General features: G+C 38.1%; 1 long non-coding RNA gene across 1 annotated transcript in view; it reads right to left on the reverse strand.

The window, feature by feature from the left end:
• The window catches only part of LOC143653593 (uncharacterized), a 30,381-nt gene extending 15,881 nt beyond the window's left edge, over positions 1-14,500 (reverse strand). The window contains exons 1-3 of the long non-coding RNA XR_013161388.1: positions 14,431-14,500; positions 14,144-14,239; positions 8,022-8,170 (exon numbers count right to left, since the gene is read on the reverse strand). This is a non-coding gene — a long non-coding RNA (uncharacterized LOC143653593). The remainder of the gene's footprint in view (positions 1-8,021; positions 8,171-14,143; positions 14,240-14,430) is intronic.
• Between the last annotated feature and the right edge of the window lie 5,617 nt (positions 14,501-20,117).

Here is a 20,117-nt window from a genome sequence, read left to right on the forward strand (position 1 = left end):
AAGCTTTTGCTCTTATACCCAGGAATTCTACACTTTTGCCACGGAGGGCTCAAAAATGCCTGATGCCTATGAATTTGCTTTATTAGTCTCATTTTATTCAGCTCTCGGGGTTGTAATGGAGATTTGTTAAGGCTACTCACCTCGCATTCATCCTGCATAGATCAAACTTCACTATCCATGCTGCTCCTTTCCCGTGAATGCAGAGGGAGATGTTTTTTAAGTGCAGAGGCCAATATTCTGAAGAAGCTGAGCTCCAGTTGGGACAGAGGTCCAATGTCCCTGCTGAGGCTGAAGTTTGACCCACCTAGTATACTTTAACAAATGTTGAATAAAAATTCAAAAATGGCCTGCTAGCCTGGAGAAGCCCAGCTCCTACCTGCCAGTCTTTCTGTGCTACGGCCCACATTCACAAGTAAATGTCACCTACTAGATAATTATCAGTTTTTAAAGTTAGTGACACTAAAAGAGCATCGTATGGTTATAGAATGCTGAAATAGTTTTGATAAAAGAGGGAAAAAAGTTAGAGCAAATATAAATAAAATTAAAATGTGAGCATATTTGAGAAATGAACACCTCAGAAATGCCAGGGTTGACCATTTTTAGTATACTGTGGTTATTATAATGGAGAAACCATAGGTTTTTTGGTATAAATGGAGAAGTTGTTTGAAAAAATGGAAAGAAGTCTCTCTCTCTTTCTCTCTCTCCCTCTTTCTTTCACCTTGAATGAGTCATATAAGCAAAGTCCAAATTATCTCATTTGAAAATTTGGTAGAATAATATTACTTGATAAGGTAAGGCAAAGACAACATAAAATATAGATAAAGCACTAACAAAGTGCTTGGCTCATAGCAAATATTGAAAGAGCAGAATTCAAAATTTTATTATTAGCCTTTATTATTTTCATTACTAAATTGCATCTGAAACCAGAAAAAATACATTCACAAAGTTCTCAAACATATAATGGGCTGATCTGAGCTTCTCTATTTGTTTAATAAGTATGTAAGTACATGTTTAGATGTTGGGTATCAATAAAAGGCTCATCTGCATTTCACAGAATCTATTAAATGAGAAATAAGAATGTGTTTAAGCAAGAGCAAACATCTGAATATCAAGATTATGGAAAATGAAATGATTATAGTATAAATATTTTATTCACAATTTAGTAAAAACCAAATAAAAAAGAATGAAAGAATTATGTGTCACACAAAGAAATTAAGAAAACACAAAATAAAAATGTGGCCTGTTAAAATTGCCAGGGTTACACTGAATAATAAGGAAACATATTTTTCATTTCTTTCTCCCACTCTACCATTTATTCAAATTATTAGCCCACAAACTGGTTTTTATAAAGAGGCTACTTATATTGTTGGGAGAAATCAAGACAAGGCCTTAAAGGTCATTTTCTTATTCCATTTTTGCATTTCCTTTAGTAAAATGTAAATGGTGAGTGTATAATTTTGCATTCTTATTTGCAGTGCTGCTTTGAAAATTGTCAGGCTTACATGGCAGGTATAAGAAGAAATCTCCCATTAATAATTTATATTACAGGATAAACACATGCAACAAACCATAAGCCTTCCCACCCCACCCTATTTAACCAGACTTTCATTTAAAGGGAAGTTGTACATCATCACCAGACATATTGAACATGCCAAAACATAAAACATTTCTCCTATATATAACAGGGAGTTAATGGAGGGATATGATAGTTAATTTCATATGTCAACTTAGCTAGGTTATGGAGTCCAGTTGTTTGGACAAGGAAGCATTGGTTTGACTATTACTTGAGGGTCTTTACTAGATGGATTTGCATCTATAATCATTTTCTTGTATTTATGATCAGTTGCATCTACAATCAACAAAGAGATTGCCCTCAGCAATGTTGGAATCTCCTCATCCAATCTTAAAGCCAAAATGAGAATTTCAGATGTCAGAAAAGAAGAGTTTCTGCTTCTATCTCTGCTTCTATTCTTCCCTGGAGAATTTGGCTTCACTGTTATTGGAATTTCCAGCTTGCTCCACCCTATGGGATTCAGACATACCAGCCCCTAGGTTTGCGTGAGCTAATTCCTACAATAAATCTATCAGTAATCTAGCCAGATAGCTAGCTAGCTGTAATGGCATGAAATAAAGTTGATTAGGTGCCACATTGTCTTGTCCAGCTTAGTCCTATGATCATTCTTTGAGTGCCCACCCAGTTAACCCTGCCCTGGGTGTAACCGCAATTAGCAAGCCATGCTCTTCCATATGTTTCAGAGGATAACAGTTGCCCCTAGATTCCCCAGACAGTTTTTGCCACTTCTACCCTTTTGCACCACATAATTTACTAGTGAAGCATGTAACTCCACATGGCTTGGATGATAAGAGCTGCCCTCAGCGTCTCGAAACTGCCCTTGCTGCTTCTGCTTTTCCAACTGTGTGGTTTAAAATTGCCAAGTGCTGTTATCTGTGGGATAGCCCTTCTCCCATCCCTCTGGGTGACAGTAAAGGCAAGAACCCACTACACATATGTGATCTTTCTCACTACCCCCTCTACTAACCCTCTCAGGAGACTAAGTTAGGTAAGCCCCAGTTCCTCTGCCACTCTCATTCTCCTTGCTCCCCCTTCAGTCCCCTTGATCTAACAAAACAGTCCTTTCATGTGTTACCTACAGTCTGAATTTACATCTTCCACCTAATATCCAACACTCTCTCTCATCTACATGTGTGTATGTGTGTATGTATGTATGTATGCATGACTATAACCATCCATCCATCCATCCATTCATCCATCCATCCATCCCTCCTGTTAGTTATATTTCTCTGGAGAGCCCTGTCTGATAGAAGGGATAACTTTAACCAGGAACTAATTTACACTTCTCATTCTACCAGGAAATAAATAGAATAGATTCTCAGAGAATCTTGTTTCAATTTCCAATTTAGAGAAAGAAGAGTAACAGAAACCTTAGGTGGAAAGGACAGCATTTAAAATCCCCCTGGCACTGCCCAATCAGTACCATTGGTGAGCGTTGACTTAGAGGCAGCCAGTGGCCCATGCTGCACTCTCCATCTTAGGAAGCAGTGCTAGCATGGTGATTCTCTTTCATGCTGTGGCAGCAATTGACCAGGGAAATGGCAAAAATCCGCATAGAGAAATCTGGTCTTAGCTTAGAACTTTTTAAACAAGAAAAATAGAGGTAGAGACACTTGCCCCAGTGGGGCTGCCCCCATAGCCTACTCCCCTGGCACAGCATTTGTGTACTCAGATTAGCAAAGAAAATTTGCATCAACCAGCTGTTGATCTTAAGGGTTGATCAAAGGATACTATTATAAATCAAGATGTAACAGGAAAAAAAATTAAAGGGAATAAATGCACTCAATTTATGGGCAAACATTTAGCTAATCTGGATGAACAAATTGAGCATAAGACACATGGGAAAACTCATGTCAGTAAGAAAGAGGAAACACATAACAAGCAAGATTCAGAAAACATATTTATATATATATATATGTCTCTGTACCCTTATTCACATCTTTATCTTCATGCATATGTGAATCTGTATACCTATCTCAATCTATATAGCTAGTTTAAAAAAACTGCTTGTCTTCTTCAGATTTTGTTGGCCAATAAGATTTCCAGCTAGACTTTATTAGCAAAGGACATGAAATGCAGTTCTAAAATTACTAATAAAAGCTATATAGGGAAATATGTATCATTATCAAACAAGATGCCCCTAGTTGACATTCTAATGAAAAAATGAAGCAGCCTGCTCATGTGAAGGAAATAACGCCACACACTTCTGTATCTGTGTATGTGTGTTTGTGTGAGTTTGCATACGTAAGTCACTGTGGTTTTTCACCCAAGTTGGTAATTTACCATTGCCTACAAGCTGGTAAAGTAGATCTTAACATTGTTTTCTCCTTCACTTCATCGCTGTTGTGGTTGAGACCCTTTTTTAGAGCAAGAAATAGCTTCACTGCAGGGGTCTCTTGCAGTTAGGATTTTTCTTGCAGAGTTGCAAAGAAAGATTGCTCCTGACAACTGATTTTTGTACATTTTTCAGTTTCTGTTTGAAAAACAGTAAAGAAAGGTCAAGTGGCTATACATGTTAGCCCATATCTACTGCTGTGTCAACCACTTATGGATTTTCTGAAAGTAAAATGTAAAAATAGAAGATACTTTAAAGCAGTGTTGGCAAACCATTTCTGTAAGGATTAGATAGTAAATATTTTAAATTTTGTGGGCATCATGGTGCCTGTCATGACAATCAAACCTGCCCCAGTAAGACAAAATCTACCATAGACAGGATGTAAATGAATGAGCGTCGCTGCGTTACCACTAAAGAGTTTGCAAACTTGGATTTAGCCAGTGTGTAGACCCCCTGGTTCTATTTTTATTTTAGGTAGAACTAAAAGACAAAATTGCATTCGGATTTTTCATTTCACACTGGAGCAAAGGCAAGAAAAGGGGTTTAGACGAGTAATGCAAAGAGTTCAATGTTTCAATAATGGAATTAAGTTCATTTTTTCTTTAATATCACTTAGAATTGACATTTCGTGGGAAATAACCACATGCTAGCAAAAGGGCCAACTAAATTCTCCTGTAACAAGATTGTAGAAATGCTGGGTAAATTTTACTGTTTGTGAGGCATAGCAAACCTTCCAATGCTAAGAGAGTGGGGGAGGAAAGGACCTTACCAAAAATCTTAGAGAAAACAGAAAATAAAATAGTTCAAGTGTATAACTTGATAATACAACTGGAGTTTATGTTGTGGTATGTGCTTGGCGGGGGTTGAGGGTGGGAGGATGCTGCAGTGGTAGGGGGGAGAGTATTTAGAAGAATACTGTTCCTAGAAAATGGAAGCTGCTTTTTTTTTTTTTTAATACTGCAGTATGAGGTGATGACATGAAATTTTTACATGCAATTTAGGAGCTCACAGCTTTATTGAGTAATTCATGAATCAGGTGGTATCCCATTCAGAAAGTGGAAAGGAGCTCCACCCAGGGAGTAAAAAGGCAAACCTCACAAAGTGCAAACATGGAAGCAAGTAAGGAAATATTCTGCTTGGCTGACGTTTCCATTTTACATAAGGGGTGTCTTTAAAAGTGGGAAGCATATATACCTTGTGTAGTATGGTATGCTTGTCCATTCTGAAAGTTATCTCTACAGGACCAAAACTAGTTTTATCACCAAGTACTGGTTATCTATATTTCTATAGGGTGTATTCCATTTTCTCTGCAATTAACTGTTTTTGCCTTCTGGAAATCCCCTTCTTTGAAAGGGGTCCCCTCCCAGCAAAGCCCAATGCGGGCACCACTTAATTTTACTCAAACATGCAAATAGGCAATGATGGAGTGGCATATTGTAAGTCATTGTAGTGGATACTGTGGTACACTGGACAGATGTGCCTCTCAAAGCAGAGGCAAAACACACATTCCCTCAGCTGCTGAAACTGTTGGCAGTTGAGGGCTCACAACAGTGTGCCTCTCTCCAAATTGTCCTTGGCTGAAGGAAATTGCTCTGCCCAAGTATTCACTTTCTTCCCAAGGTCAGCTTGGGATCCGAAGACAAGGCTCAGTCTGGGAATTCTCTGCAGAACCACCCCTCCTCCAGAACTCCCTATGGGATCAGATAGTGCCCTTGTAACTAAATTGGAGTTCAATGTCTCTTTCTGCCCAATCCTTCCCCCACTTCTGTTAAGAATTGTTCCCAAGAGCACACACATTTCTGTCTCAAATTCTATTTCCAGGAAACTGGACCAAATGCAATCATCACTCAGTTTTATAATACACAAGCATCATTTCTTATTTGTGTTAGATAGTATTTTTATTTTTGTTAACGTAGTAAATATTATAGACACTATGGAGGATCTTCCCCTCCCATTATTTCAAGAGAAATTCACAATCTTTAATTTAGTGCTTTTAATTCCCATAAACATTTTTGCATTTTACTACTTATCTATGAATCCATAAACATGAAACAGGAATTTTGCAGGTAAAGTCTACATCTGGTACCATACATTCCATTCCATAACTTGATTTTTCTGTAGTCAAAACTGTTATCAAAATGTATCTTTACTGATATAATCAGGCCTGAAAAATACCATCTAAAGCAAATGTGTCAAAGTATTAATAGTTGCGAAGTCTCAGATGAGGATGCACGCATATTTCTTGTATTGTTTCCTGTATATGTCTTTACTTTGAATGCTTTAGGATGATTTTTTCAATAAACACATTAATTAAAATAAAAATAATAACATGCATCTGTGTGTCCCTCTCCTACCACTTAAGTGTAGTCCAAATTCCATTGCCCTCACACTTTTCATAGTGTGGCTCAAACCTTCCAACCCAGCTGCCTCTGCAACTACGCACTAGTCTAGTTCTTGCTGTGCCCCCTTGTTTTCAAAGGCACATTTCACAGAAGGATAGTCCTGAAAGATATTCCATGACAAAGGTACTCTGGTTTAATAACCCATTAGCAGTGCAAGCTGTAATCTCTTGGATACACATTCACTTCACCATATTAAAGGCTAAGAGAAATCTTACAGTAAAGAAAACCATTCAATTTTAACTGGTATTTCCCAATTTTACTTTTCATGAAAGCTTTTGATAAATTCTACACAGAACCAGTGAACTGTTGACCCACTTCACAATCATTATGCTAGTTACATTTTGGCAGTTAATTCTCTCTCTTCAAGCATGCCATGAATTGCTGTGCTTCCATATTTTGTCCATTCTTTTAACCATGTCAAGTATGTTTTTAAAATTCATCCAATACAATGCTACCTGCCCTTCTAAAGCCATTTAATGTCACCCAAGGTATTCCCTCATCCACCAGAGAAGATCATTTTTTTAATTATAATTTTTAAAGCTGATCTAGTACATGTCACATTCACTTGTAGTGATTAACCAGTACTTGGCACATAGGTGAGATTCAATAAATGTGAATTGAATGCACGGAAGAACAAGTAGATGGATGGGCGGATATATATGTGCTTGCATAAAATTAATGTACATTTAATGCACAATTATCACATTATATTAAAATTATTTGTTTATACACAAATAGTTTTACTAGACTGTGGGTTCATTAATGGCAGGAATTGAGGGCAATTGATGCTTGCATCTGCAGTGCTTAACACCATGTCTATCAAACAGTAGGTGCTCAATAAATGTTTTTGTTTAAGTCCTGGGAAAATTTTTTTTTTTTTTAAATGAAGAAGAAATTCAAACAACAGATAAGAAAGACAGCTTGCAACATATCCCCAAAAAATCCAATGGGAGAGAAGATGAAAAGAATCTGCTTTGAGCAATGTGGTGGATTTAACTGCGTACACCAGTTTGGACATGTTCTTGGTCCACATTCGGGGGGTGTGGACCCATTGCAAATAGGGTCTCTTGAAGATGCTGGAGTCCTTTAGAAGCAGAATGAAAATCAGACATGGAGAGAGAAGGAAGCTTCCGGACGTCAACAGAACCAGGAGAAGAAAGGAAAAGACATCTCCATGTGCATAGCCATGTGGCAGAAAAGCCAAGGACCAAGGATTCGGCAGCCAGCCCACAGCTCCACAGACTTGGGAGAGTGGGGGAAGGAGGGAGTCTCACCTGGCTAGCATCTTGATTTTGGACTTTTCCTAGTTAACCAGTGCAGCCCCCATTGTTTAAACCAGCCCAGGGAACTAAAATATGCACGTACCTCTTTCATACGTCAAGTTAAGTTATGTAAATTGTGTTTAACTGTTTCATGCAATGATCTTACTCCCCCAGGGCTTTCAATTTTATCTAGGGAGAGTGGCTCTTAAAGATAAAATAAGCAGAAACCCAAGTGCCAAGTTTCAGGAGAGCTGTTTGAAAATCACTTGAGTTTGTCCAACTCATAAGCAATAACTGGGGTTTGTACAGCTCTTGACCTAGTACCACGATTAAATTACTTCAGAGACACAGTCTATTCAGGCCATCAATGACTTCTAAAGAGATGAAAGTCCCTGCTGTCCAGCAATGATTGGAAACTGATGTGTTTAGAAATTTTGTAACTAGCTAACCTGTAGTTGTTCAGATTGTCAAAGATGAAGACTATTTTTCTTCTCTTGACCAAGCTGTCAGCCTTACTCTTCATACTTTCTTCCCCTCATCCTGAGTCCCTTGAAAACAATCTTGCAGTTGTGGGACCACAGAAAAAAAACAACTAGAACTGCAGGAAAAATAAAGAAAAAGAAAAAAAGTAAAGTACAACATCAGACCCTAACAATTCTATACATTAAGTTGCTCCTGACTTCCCCCATCTTATCTTCCTCCCATTCCATACTAGGTGCTTGAGCATCCCTAACTGGGTGGTTTCTTATCTCCCTCCTCCTGTCCCCCAGTTGTTTCAGATTGTCTGTAGCCTAATTACCCCTGAAGAAAACATTCCCAAACAAGTGGTCCTAATGCAATCTCAGTAAATGTCTCAACCACCCTTGCGATCTACCGCCCTTACTATCATCTAGTGCTTTACTCCAACCTATTTCCAGCCCTTAAAAATCTTACTGTCCTTTTTTTCAAGGTAATTGAGTTCTATACCATCCTCTGATATAGCAGTCATTGAATAAAGTCATCCTTGCCTGTTTAATCCTGTCTGGTGCAGTTTTTTCTTTAACATCATTATCTTCGTTTTTTGGTCCTTTTCTGTATATCCTGGCGCATATATCTTTTCCTATAATTTCAGCTTTATCATACTTGATACTTCTTTCACCTCACCCGACTCTTTCATCCATAGTCTTTAAACCTGGAATTCACTATTTTGTGGAAATTGACTCTCTTGCATTTTGTCAGTCCCTCATGGAATTTTCCCTCTGTCTCCATGCCTTTGGAAAAGATCTTCTCTGAACACACAAGACTTCTCCTGCCCTCTCAAATAGATCACATTTATATCCCACGCTTGAAACCACTCAGAGTAGAGAGAAGAGGTTGGTATCTTCCTTCACCAAGCCATTTTTTTCCTGGACCTCTTCTTTCTGCCTATAGGCAGCATAAAAATTTGAGCAAACTTTGGTTAGATATCAGAGATTTTTTATTGAATCATCTCATGAATTGGGGAGATTCTAATTGCCATGCTGAACAAAGGGAGGAATGAGCTTTTATAGCCAGGAAAAGGGAGTATACAGTGAGGAAATTTTCATTCGTTAATGCAGGCTATTTCTGCTAATATGATTAGTACAGGCTGTTGCTTAGCAATCAGTAAGTCAGCTGGCATAAGAATAGGGAGTTGGCGATAACTGATTGGCTGATTTAAATTCTGTTTTCTGCACGAAACAGGCATTTTCAGGGAATAGAAACTTACATAGATTTCAATTTTAGTGATATGGGACTTAGCACAGACCCTCCAGTTGGGCTTATTAAATTTTATTTATCAATTCCACCCATTTGATCCCACCCTCTGCCAAACTAAGTGCTGAGATCAACATTTAAGGCATTAGCACTACTCTCAGTTACCATCAGCTGGCTCTAGACAGCTTTTATAAGTGATTAACTCCAAATTATAGATATCAGGAGGTCAGTCATTTTGTCCTCTTCATGCTTTTGTTGTTCCAGGCAGATGGACACCTTTTGGTGAGATGACTGAGTGAAAGCATTTAAAACTTTTGAGAGAATACAGTACACCAAGAGACTTTTATGATTGCTATGAGTAGTAAAATATCAGTGTTCGCAGTATGCTCCTGAGCCAATGACCCCAGGATACAAGTTACTGGAAATTAAAAAGATTAAAAAACTATTCTGAGGGGGCGGGCCGCGGTGGCTCAGCGGGCAAAGTGCTTGCCGGCTATGCCGGAGGACCTCGGTTCGATTCCCGGCCCCAGCCCATGTAACGAAAACGGAGAAACAAAACACAATAAAAACAAGAAAATGTTTAAAAGATGTTTCCCTTTCTTCCTCTCTTCCTTCCTTCTATCCTTCCTTCCTTCTCTCTGTCTTTCCTTTAAAAAAAAAAAAAAAAAAAAAAAAAAAAAAAAAAAACTATTCTGAGGAAGGACTTACTTACTTGAGTCATAGCTTGTTTGACAATTTCATGTAACTGTATTTTGACTTTCCCAAAAGCGTTTATCCAAATACAGCAGGCGGCATTGATGACAGCATAAACTCCTCCTTATTCAGCCAGCAAATAGTCCAGTGCAATTCTATTACTTAAAATAACTTTAGCTAAAGAATCTAAAGGTTTTGTTGCACAGCGATAGCCTTTGCAGTGGAATTAGCAATTTTTCCTGCTATTATAGAGAAATTTCTAATCATATTTTCCTGTGTATTAATTCATAACTAAGACAATGAGAGTTTGAGAGAAGAGGACTTTTTTACATCAGTGACATCCCTACGTAGTTTGTGTCTGCCTCTGGAATTTAAATTAAATAGGTTTGTCCAATGTGAAGTTTCAGGTTTGTTATGAATTTCTAAGTAAATAATGAAGGAGTGTGATGGTCATTGTCTTGTCACTGTTTTACTACCCATGCAGGGAGTGGCCCAACCAGTAGATGTCTTATTTCCTCCACAAAGAACAGTTAGTCCTGGAGGAGTGCAGTCCACCCCTAGAGATGTCAAGGTCATCGTAAGGACACCTCTGAATATATGAGTGAGCCATTTGCCATTTCCATTATATTGGGAGTCATTGCATCTTTCAGGCTGCTCAGTGTGGGGAAGAAGTGTTCACAGCTAATGGCTGTGCCGCTATGGAGTGTAAATGAAGGCTTTCTTGATGTTTGTACAGCTATGAGACAGGGAAGATTAGATAGTGTTCCTGACTCAAGGAGGAGAAAGAGATCAATGACGTGTGATATTTTGAATGGTGGCATTTGATTTGTGATGCCAGATCCAAAAAGTCCTCCAACAATCAGTTAGGTTCTCCTCCTTTTGCAATGGCCTAGGGAAAATGAATGACAGCATTGTCTTTCCATGCCAGGGCAAGAAGAAAGAAAGAGACTAGCAAGAATAGTTCAATCATTTGTTTGATGGTAGAATTTTCTAAGCAAGATGGAAAAAGTGTGGAGAAAGGGTGTGAAAATAATAGAAATACAGCAATAATTGTGAACAATAGTATCATAAGGAATATGGTAAAAATGTAGGAGTTCATGGGGTTCATGATCTTGAGTGGAAGCTTTCCACCTCAGGAAGGCATCTTCTTCTCATCCCAGTGAACTTTAGCTGTAGGTCTCCGGTTTGGTTACAGGTCCAATTGTTGGATGGTGGAGACCTTTTAAGTTGTGAGATGTGAATCCAAAGTTCAATTCTTTTTAATTTGGCTGCAGTGTCAGAAGCTGAGGGTACCTGGAAAGTATTCTTACTGGGTAGGGTCCTGCCTGGTGTGGTTCCAGGGCTGTTTTGCATTGATGTCACTTCCAGACCACCCAAATGCCAGAACTTAGGATGGGAGGAGTCTGAGGAAAATTTGAATCTAGAAATGCACCTCTCGCTTCTTGGAAATAAACTTTTGCACAAATTGTTAGAGATTTACAGCGTCAAGTTATCAACTGCTGGGGAAGTAGAGGTCCAATTTTAAGGTGGAGGCCAATTGACATAGGTCTTCCAGAGATAATTTTATAAGGAGAAAGTTTGTGTTTCCCAGAAGATGTGCCTTGAATGGCTATTAGGGTGGATGGTAGGAATCTAATAATCCTGTTTCCTAGGTTAATTGAAGACTCTTTAAGTCATAATGTGCCATTTGCTCTCTCCCTCTTTCCAGAGTATTGTGGGTGGTAGAGGCAATAATGCTGTCACTTGTTTGCTGAACCTAAGGTAGAGTTTTAATGACCTGCCCAGTAAGATAAGTACCAAGGTCATTAGAAATAATTGAAATCATTCCCCAGGAGGAGAATGTACTTTCTAAAAGTTTTTTTCATAACATCTGCCTTATGACAAGTAAAGGCTTATGTCCTTTGAAATGTTTAAGCCTAACTGACCTAACTTGGTCTTTTTAAAATTCTCAGATTATTTATTACTGTGCCACTCTTATAAGCATAAATATGACATTGTTTATGGGCAGTCGGGGTATCTAGAGCCTGTTTTGCAAGAACATTGATGCTAAGCTTTTAACTTCAGCCTGGAGGACCCAAAGAGCATTTAGGGTGGTATTAAAGCTCTGTTTTATAACCCTAGAGATATTTATAACTGCTTGCTCTAGGTCATGTGTTCCTAGGGAAAGTATTATGATGTACATGAAAGGGTGGAATCCTTTATTATGGTCGGTTTAAGGCCCAGTATGCAAAAGATACTGAGCTAGCTTTCTGATGGTCATATATAGTAGATAATCTCTTCAAGATTACAGAAATCAATCTAATTTACAGGTAGGTTAAAAAAAACATGGAATTAAGTGAAATTTATAAAAGGGATGCAAAATAACTCAGATAATGAACAGCAGCAAAATCTGTTAACTCAAGAGTGTGCTATAGTTTTCCATTGAAATAAAAACATTCTTTAAAGTCACCTTTCTTTTGATCAAAGGTAATGTCCAAAAGATTATTCTTAATTATAGAATAAGGCTGGTTTTATTAGATTTGGCCTCATTATTCACATAGGTGCAGCAAGAATGACAATTCGACAGTCCTTTTTAATTTTGCTGATAATTTTTTTGTAAAGAAATTCTGATTGGACTTTTAAAAGCCTCTAGGACTAGGAAGCTGAGCCAATAACTTGACATCAGATTTCAAGTGCGGATCAGAAAGTCACTTTCTTTAGTGACCTCTGAGGCTGGAAACTCTGGAGCTAGGTATCAGACTGGTTTTTCCAAGACTGTTTTGTAATCATTGGCTTCATATAGTTAATCTTATGAATTAACTAGCGTCTTAAAAGTTATCTGATTAAATGAGCAACACTCTTAAATATGATATTAGAGTTAAAGCTTTTATAACCAGTATCTCCAAAAATGTCCTATTAACAAGGAAGGCAGATTCTGATCAAATCTCTGCAAGTAATTATTTTGCCATAAAAAAAGAATATTTGATAAGAGTTTACAAATTCTGGAGGGTGTAGGCAAGGTGGAAAAGATAAATGTTTTATGGATTATAGATAGCTTAAAGGAAAAGAGTAAGGGTATCCTTGTATCTAGAAAATAGAGTATTAAATCATCAAAATCTTTTATCAGTTTATTCAGTCCATGGCAATTAGTCCTTGCTCTGCTCAGTCTTGTGTGAAAAACCTCATGACCCTTTGGCTTCTTTACTAGAATTCAGGAATCTTGATTTTAGTCCAGTAGTATGGTCTCAATTATTTAAGCAATGCCATAGAAGCCTGTACTCCATAGTAACTAGCATAGTTCTGTCTCTGGGTCATTGAGGTAACCTTTTTTGTTGAAGATGAAGCTCCCTGGTCTTTAGCTCATTGCAAATATTTTCAGTGACACATTGAAATAAAAATTGTCTGTAGACAACAAAAGATAATATGGCCATGGCTAATGTATTGCTTTTTTATAAAAGTGGAAATTCTGATTAAAGTTCATTGCAAAAATAATGTGATTGAGAAGGAAATCTGATTGCTTCTGTGATATGCAACATTTTCAAAGAATAACTGAAGTTAAATCAGTAACATTATAATGTTGTCTAATATCAGGCAGATAGTACTAACACATCTCATGAGCATTAGGGATATTGACAAATCTCCAGGAACTTTATGCAATTTCTAAAATGTTTGTATTATAGGCTTTTACCCATATAAACTTAACAAGAGGTTAGAAAATCCTTTTTAATTTAACAACATTGCATGTAACTCATAATATAGCACATAAATGTAATTGTTTCTAGCACCTCTCTTTTAAGGATGAATGAATGAATCTTTTGTGATTTTCTGGGGGCCTTCTGGAAAGATAGTTTACGATCAATAAGATGTTCCTTAACATTTGATTTAGGGAAGGTAAAATGTCAAAATTTGCTAGGTTTGCACGTTTTGTTAAATAGGAAAATGGGTCACTGTGGAATAATATTTGGCTTCTTATTTAACCAAAGAGGCAAGAATATATTTTAAAAGTAAATAGAAGGTAATGTGACTGTAAAACAAACAAATGAAAATAAACAATAAAAACTTGGTTCTGGGGAGGACTTCTGGGGAGATAGCTGATTAGAGTAGCTTGAGATTAGCCCTGCTCCACAGAAAAGTTAGAGAAGGGACAGGAGGGAGACTGAGGCAGCGATTCGGGAGTGCAGCTGACCTGGGAGAGCCTTCTGCACCACATGCAATAACCCTGGTTGTAGAGGCCGAGGAACTGACAGGCAGAAGGCTGTAGCCTGGCGCGGAGGTGCTGAACCTGCAGGAGTGCACAGACAAGACCACAGGATTAGGAAGTAAGCTAGGCTGCATTCCTTGGGTGCGCTACCCTGACCAGTGCAGCCCTGTGACTGGCGACTCACCCCACACTCCATGCACCTGAACCCCATCACCCACTCCCATTCCCCATGCCCCAGGCACCCCAACACCACCAGCCCCCAGTGCACATACCTGCCCCCCATCCCCACTCCAAGTGTAGCCCAACCCACTTCTCCTGCACCCCTCCTGAGCACTACCTCCCCCTCCCTGTTCCCTGCAACTGTAGCCAGCACATAAAGGTTGTGAGCACCCTTTATGTGCTCACATAAACCTTCATGACTAGGCTACCCCCCGCCCCCCTGCCCATAGTGTCACACAGCCTGACCCAGCCCTCCCTGAGCTCAGTGCATCCGTTTAATGGCACTCCCAGGCTCACACATGTGCACAGGCCCCCATTCACGTCATTCAGCTCTGGGAGCTGCACTTTTCAGCAGTCCTAGAGCCACACATGTGCACAGCCCTCAGCCTCACTTTCCAGCTCTGAGAAAGTGCCGACCAATGCAGCCAGGTCATGTCTGCCCCCAATTCATGAAGGCATAATGCCGACCTGCTGCCAGAGCTCTAAGCATGCACACAAAGGGCCCAAGGCCTTAGACCATGCACACGAGAATTATGCCCCCAAGGTCAGTGCATCTGCACAGCTACATCCTCCCTGGCCACTGGGCACCCATGCTCTCAAGCATCAGTGTGACATCCTCAACCTGTGTCCATACTTGCCCAAAATAAATCACTGTACTGAGGGCTCCACCCCATGCCCTGCTTTCTGCTGTACAACCATCCCACAAACACAAGACCTTAGACTACTGAAAGAAATCAACTGCCAAAGTAAATCAATCAAGATATTTACATGCCACGAAGACAGCAGAAGATCACCAAGCATATCAAAATGCAGACAGATATAGCCCTGCCTAATGACCAGATTAAAACACCAGAGGAGACACAGACATCGGAATAACTAATCAAAGATGTTCATACAACTCTAGTAATAAATTAAGTTGTACAGCAAATGACATAAAAGAGATCAAGAAGACAAAAGAAGAGCATAAAGAGGAATTTGAAGGAATAAATAGAAAAATAGCAGATGTCGTGGAAGTTAAAGATTCTGTTGACCAAATAAAAACCATATTAGAGGCACACAACACAAGATTTGAAGAGACAGAAGAAAGAATAAGTGATTCAGAGGACAGAATAATTGAAAACTCAAAAGAGCAAATGGCATAAAACATGGAAAAATTTTGAATGGGAGCTCTGGGAAATGATCGACAAAACAAAGCACACAAATATAAGAATCATTGGTGTCCCAGAAGGAGAAAAGAGGAGTAAAGGGCCAGGAAGAGTAGTTGAGAATATAATGGGGGAAAACATCCCAACCCTCATAAAGGACATAAATATACAAGTCAAAGAAGCCCAACAAACTCCAAACAGAATAAATCCAAATAGACCTTCCCCAAGACCCATACTAATCAGTCTGTTAAATGTTGAATAGAAGCAGAAAATCTTGAAGGCAAGAAGAGTAAAACAATCTACTACATACAAGGGAAACCAAATAAGACTGAGTTCAGACTACACAACTAGCACCCTGGAGGCAAGAAGGCAGTGGTATGATATATTCAAGATCCTGAAAGAGAAAGACTTCCAAGAATTCTTTACCCAGCCAACTTGTTCTTCAAAATTGAGGGAGAGATTAAAATTTTCACAAGGAAGCCCTGATATAATTTGTCAACAAGAGACCAGGCCTATAAGAAATACCAAAAGAAGTTCTGCTGACTGAAAAAAAAAAGACAGGAGAGGGAGGTCTGGAGGAGGGTACAGAATTGAAGAGTACCACTTAGGGGAATTTAAAGAATACAAAGAGAAAAAGGGAAAAGAATATATAGATTGGACAAATAAAATGAAAAAAATAAGGTGGTGGAATAAAAAAATGCCTTTTCAGTAATAACTTTGAGTGTTAATGGACTAAATTTATCCATTAAATTTATACAGATTGGCAGAATGGATTATAAAACACAATCCAGCTAAATGTTGCCTACAAGAGACTCCTCTTACACGCAAGAATACAAATAGATTGAAAATGATTTTTTCCACGCAAGTTGCAACCAAAAGAACACAGGAGTAGCTATATTAATATCAGACAAAATAGGATTTAAATGTAAAGACATTCATAAGAGACAAAGGAAGACACTATATACTAATTAAAGGGTCAATTCACCAAGAAGATATAACAATTATAAATGTTTATGCTCCCAATCAAGGAGCACCTAAGTACATGAGACAAGCATTGGCAAAACTGAAGAGAGTGATAGATGTTCCAACAGTAATAGTAGACTTCAATACAACATTTTCCTCTATAGATAGGACAACCAGACAGAAGATCAACAGGGAAACAGAGAAGTTAAATAACTTGATAAATGAATTAGAGCTAACAGACATATATAGGTTATTGCACCCCAAAGCATAAGGATACGCATTCTTCTCTAGTGCTCATAGAATATTCTCTAGAATAGATCATATGCTGGGGCACAAAACAAGTCTTTATAAATTTAAAAAACATTGAAATTACTCAAAGCACTTTCACTGATCACAATGAGATGAAGCTGGATCTCAATAACTACCAAAGAATGAGAACATTCACAAATATATGGGGATTAAATAACATATGCCTAAACAACCAGTGGGTCAAAGAAGAAATTTCTAGAGAAATCAGTAGCTATCAGAAGATGAATGAAAATGAAAATACAACTTATCAGAGCTTATGGGATGTGGCAAAGGCTGTGATGACAGGGAAATTTATTCCTAAATACCTATATTAAAAAACAAGAAAGAGCAAAAATCCAGGATTTAACATCACATCTGGAGGAACTCAAGAAAGAGCAGTAACTAACACCAAAGCAAATAGAAGAAGAGAAATAACAAAGATTAAAGCACAGATAACTGAATGGGAGAACAAAAGAACACTAGAAAGAATCAATAAAACCAGAAGTTGGTTCTTTGAGAAAATCAATAAAATTGATGGGCCATTAGCTATACTGACAAAGAAAAAAAAAGAGAGGATGCAAATAAATCAGAAATGAGAAGAGTTGCATTACCACAGATGTTGAAGAAACAAAATAAATTATAAGAGGATACTATGAACAACTATACTCCAACAAACTAGACAACTTAGATGAAATGAACAAATTCCTGGAGACACACAAACAAGCTACACTGACACAGAAAGAAATAGAAGATCTCAACAAACCAATCACAAGTAAAGAGATTCAATCAGTCATAAAAAATCTTCCCACAAAGAAAAGTCCAGAGCCAGATGGCTTCACAGGGGAGTTTTATCAAACAACCCTTAAAGAACTAACACCAATCCTGCTCAAACTATTCTAAAAAATTGAGGAAAAAGGAAATTCACATAACTAATTTTATGAAGCTAATATCATTTTAATACCAAAACAGGGTAAAGATGCTATAAGAAAGGAAAACTGAAGACCAATCTCCCTAATGAACATATGTTCTAGTTTGCTAGCTGCCGGAATGCAACACACCAGAGATGGATTGGCTTTTAATAAAAGGGATTTATTTTGTTGGTTCTTCAGAGGAAAGGCAGCTAACTTTCCACTGAGGCTCTTTTCTTACGTGGAAGGCACAGGATGGTCTCTGCTGGTCTTCTCTCCAGGCCCCTGGGTTCCAACAACTTTCCCCGGGGTGATTTCTTTCTCCATCTCCAAGGGCCCGGGCTGAGCTGCAAGTGCTGAGATGAGGAATGCCAAGCTGCTAGACTGTGCTACATTGCGTTCTCTCATTTAAGCACAAGCCAATTAAGTTAAACGTCACTCATTGCAGCAGACACGCCTCCTAGCCGACTGCGGATGTAATTAGCAACAGATGAGATTCACCTACCATTGGCTCATGTCCACAGCAACAGAACTAGGTGCTTTCACCTGGCCAAGTTGACAACTGAATCTAACTACCACAACATAGATGCAAAAACCCTCAATAAACTATTAGCAAATCGAATCCAACTGCACGTTAAAAGAATTATGTACCATGACCACATGGGGTTTATACCAGGAATGCAAGGATGGTTCAACACAAGAAAATCAATTAATGTAATATAGCACATTAACAAATTGAAAGGGAAAAAATCACATGATCATCTTAATTGATGCTGAAAAAACATTTGACAAAATTCAGCGTACTTTTCTATTAAAAATGCTCCAAAAGATAGAAATCAAAGGTAAATACCTCAATATGATAAAGAAAATATATGAAAAACTGATAGCCAGCATCATACTCAATGGAGAGAGACTGAAAGCTTTTTCCCTAAGATTAGGTACAAGACAAGGCTGCCCACTGTTACCACTATAATTTGACATTGTGCTAGAATTTTTCCTACAGCAATCAGGAAGGACAAAGAAATAAAAGGCATCCGAACTGGAAAGGAAGACGTACAACTCTCATTATTTGCAGATGATATGATACTATACTTGGAAGATCCTGAGAAATCTACAGCAAAATTACTTGAGTTAATAAATTCAGCAAGGTGCAGGGATATAAAATTAATGTGCAAAAATCAGTAACATTTCTATACACAAGCAATGAGCGAGCTGAGGAGTCAGTTAAGGAAAAAATTCCATTCAAAATAGCAATTAAAAGAATCAAGTTGCTATTATTCTTGAAGATGAATCTAACTAGGGACCCAAAGGACTTATACACAGAAAACTACATATCATTGCTAAAATAAATCGAAGGAGATCTGAATAGGTGGAAAGACATTCCCTCCTCATGGATAGGAAAGTTAAATATAGTTAAGATGTCAATTCTCATTAAATTGATCTACTGATTCAGCACAGTACCAATCAAAATTCCAAGAACCTACTTTGAAGATTTGGAAAAGCTAACTACCAAATTTATCTGAAGGGAAAATACCTCGAATAGCTAAAAGCATCCTAAAAAAGAAGAATGAAGTGGGAGGATTAATACTCCCTGACTTTAAAACATATTATAAAGCCACAGTTGTCAAAATGGCATGGTACTGGTACAAGATAGAGGCATTGACCAATGGAATTGAATTGAGAGTGCAGAAATAGACCACCAAACCTATGGTCCACTGATTTTTGACAAGGCCCCCAAATTCTCTGAACTGGCACAAAATAGTCTTTTCAATAACTGGACATGGAAGACCTGGATATCAATAGCCAAAGGAATGAAAGAGTATCCCTATCTTACACCCTACACAAAAATTAACTCAAAGTGGATCAAACACCTAAATCTAAAAACCAGCACCATAAAGCTTCTAGAGGAAAATATAGGGAAACATCTTCAATACCTAGTAATAGGAGGTAGCTTCCTAAACTCTACACCCAAAACAGAAGCAACAAAATAAAAAAATTGATAAATGGGAATTCCTCAGAATCAAATGCTTCTGCACTTCAAAAGATTTTGTCAAAATGTTGAAGAGGCAGCCAACTCAATGGGAGAAAATGTTTGTAAATCACATATCATACAAAGGTTTGGTTTCTTGTATATACAAAGAAATCATACAACTCAACAGCAACAGAACAAACAATCCACTTATAAAATGGGCTAAAGATTTGACTAGGCATTTTTCTGAAGAGCAAATACAGATGGCTAAAAAGCACATGAAGAGATGCTCATTTTCATTGGCTATAAGGAAAATGTAGATCAAGACTACAATGAGATACCACCTCAAACCTATAAGAATGGCTGCTATTAAGCAAACAGGAAATTATAAATGTTGGAATGGAGAAACTTGGACACTTAGGCACTGCTGGTGGAGAAACTGGGACACTTAGGCACTGCTGGTGGGA

The sequence above is a fragment of the Tamandua tetradactyla genome, chromosome 13, assembly GCF_023851605.1.
Source record: "Tamandua tetradactyla isolate mTamTet1 chromosome 13, mTamTet1.pri, whole genome shotgun sequence".
NCBI lineage: Eukaryota > Metazoa > Chordata > Mammalia > Pilosa > Myrmecophagidae > Tamandua > Tamandua tetradactyla.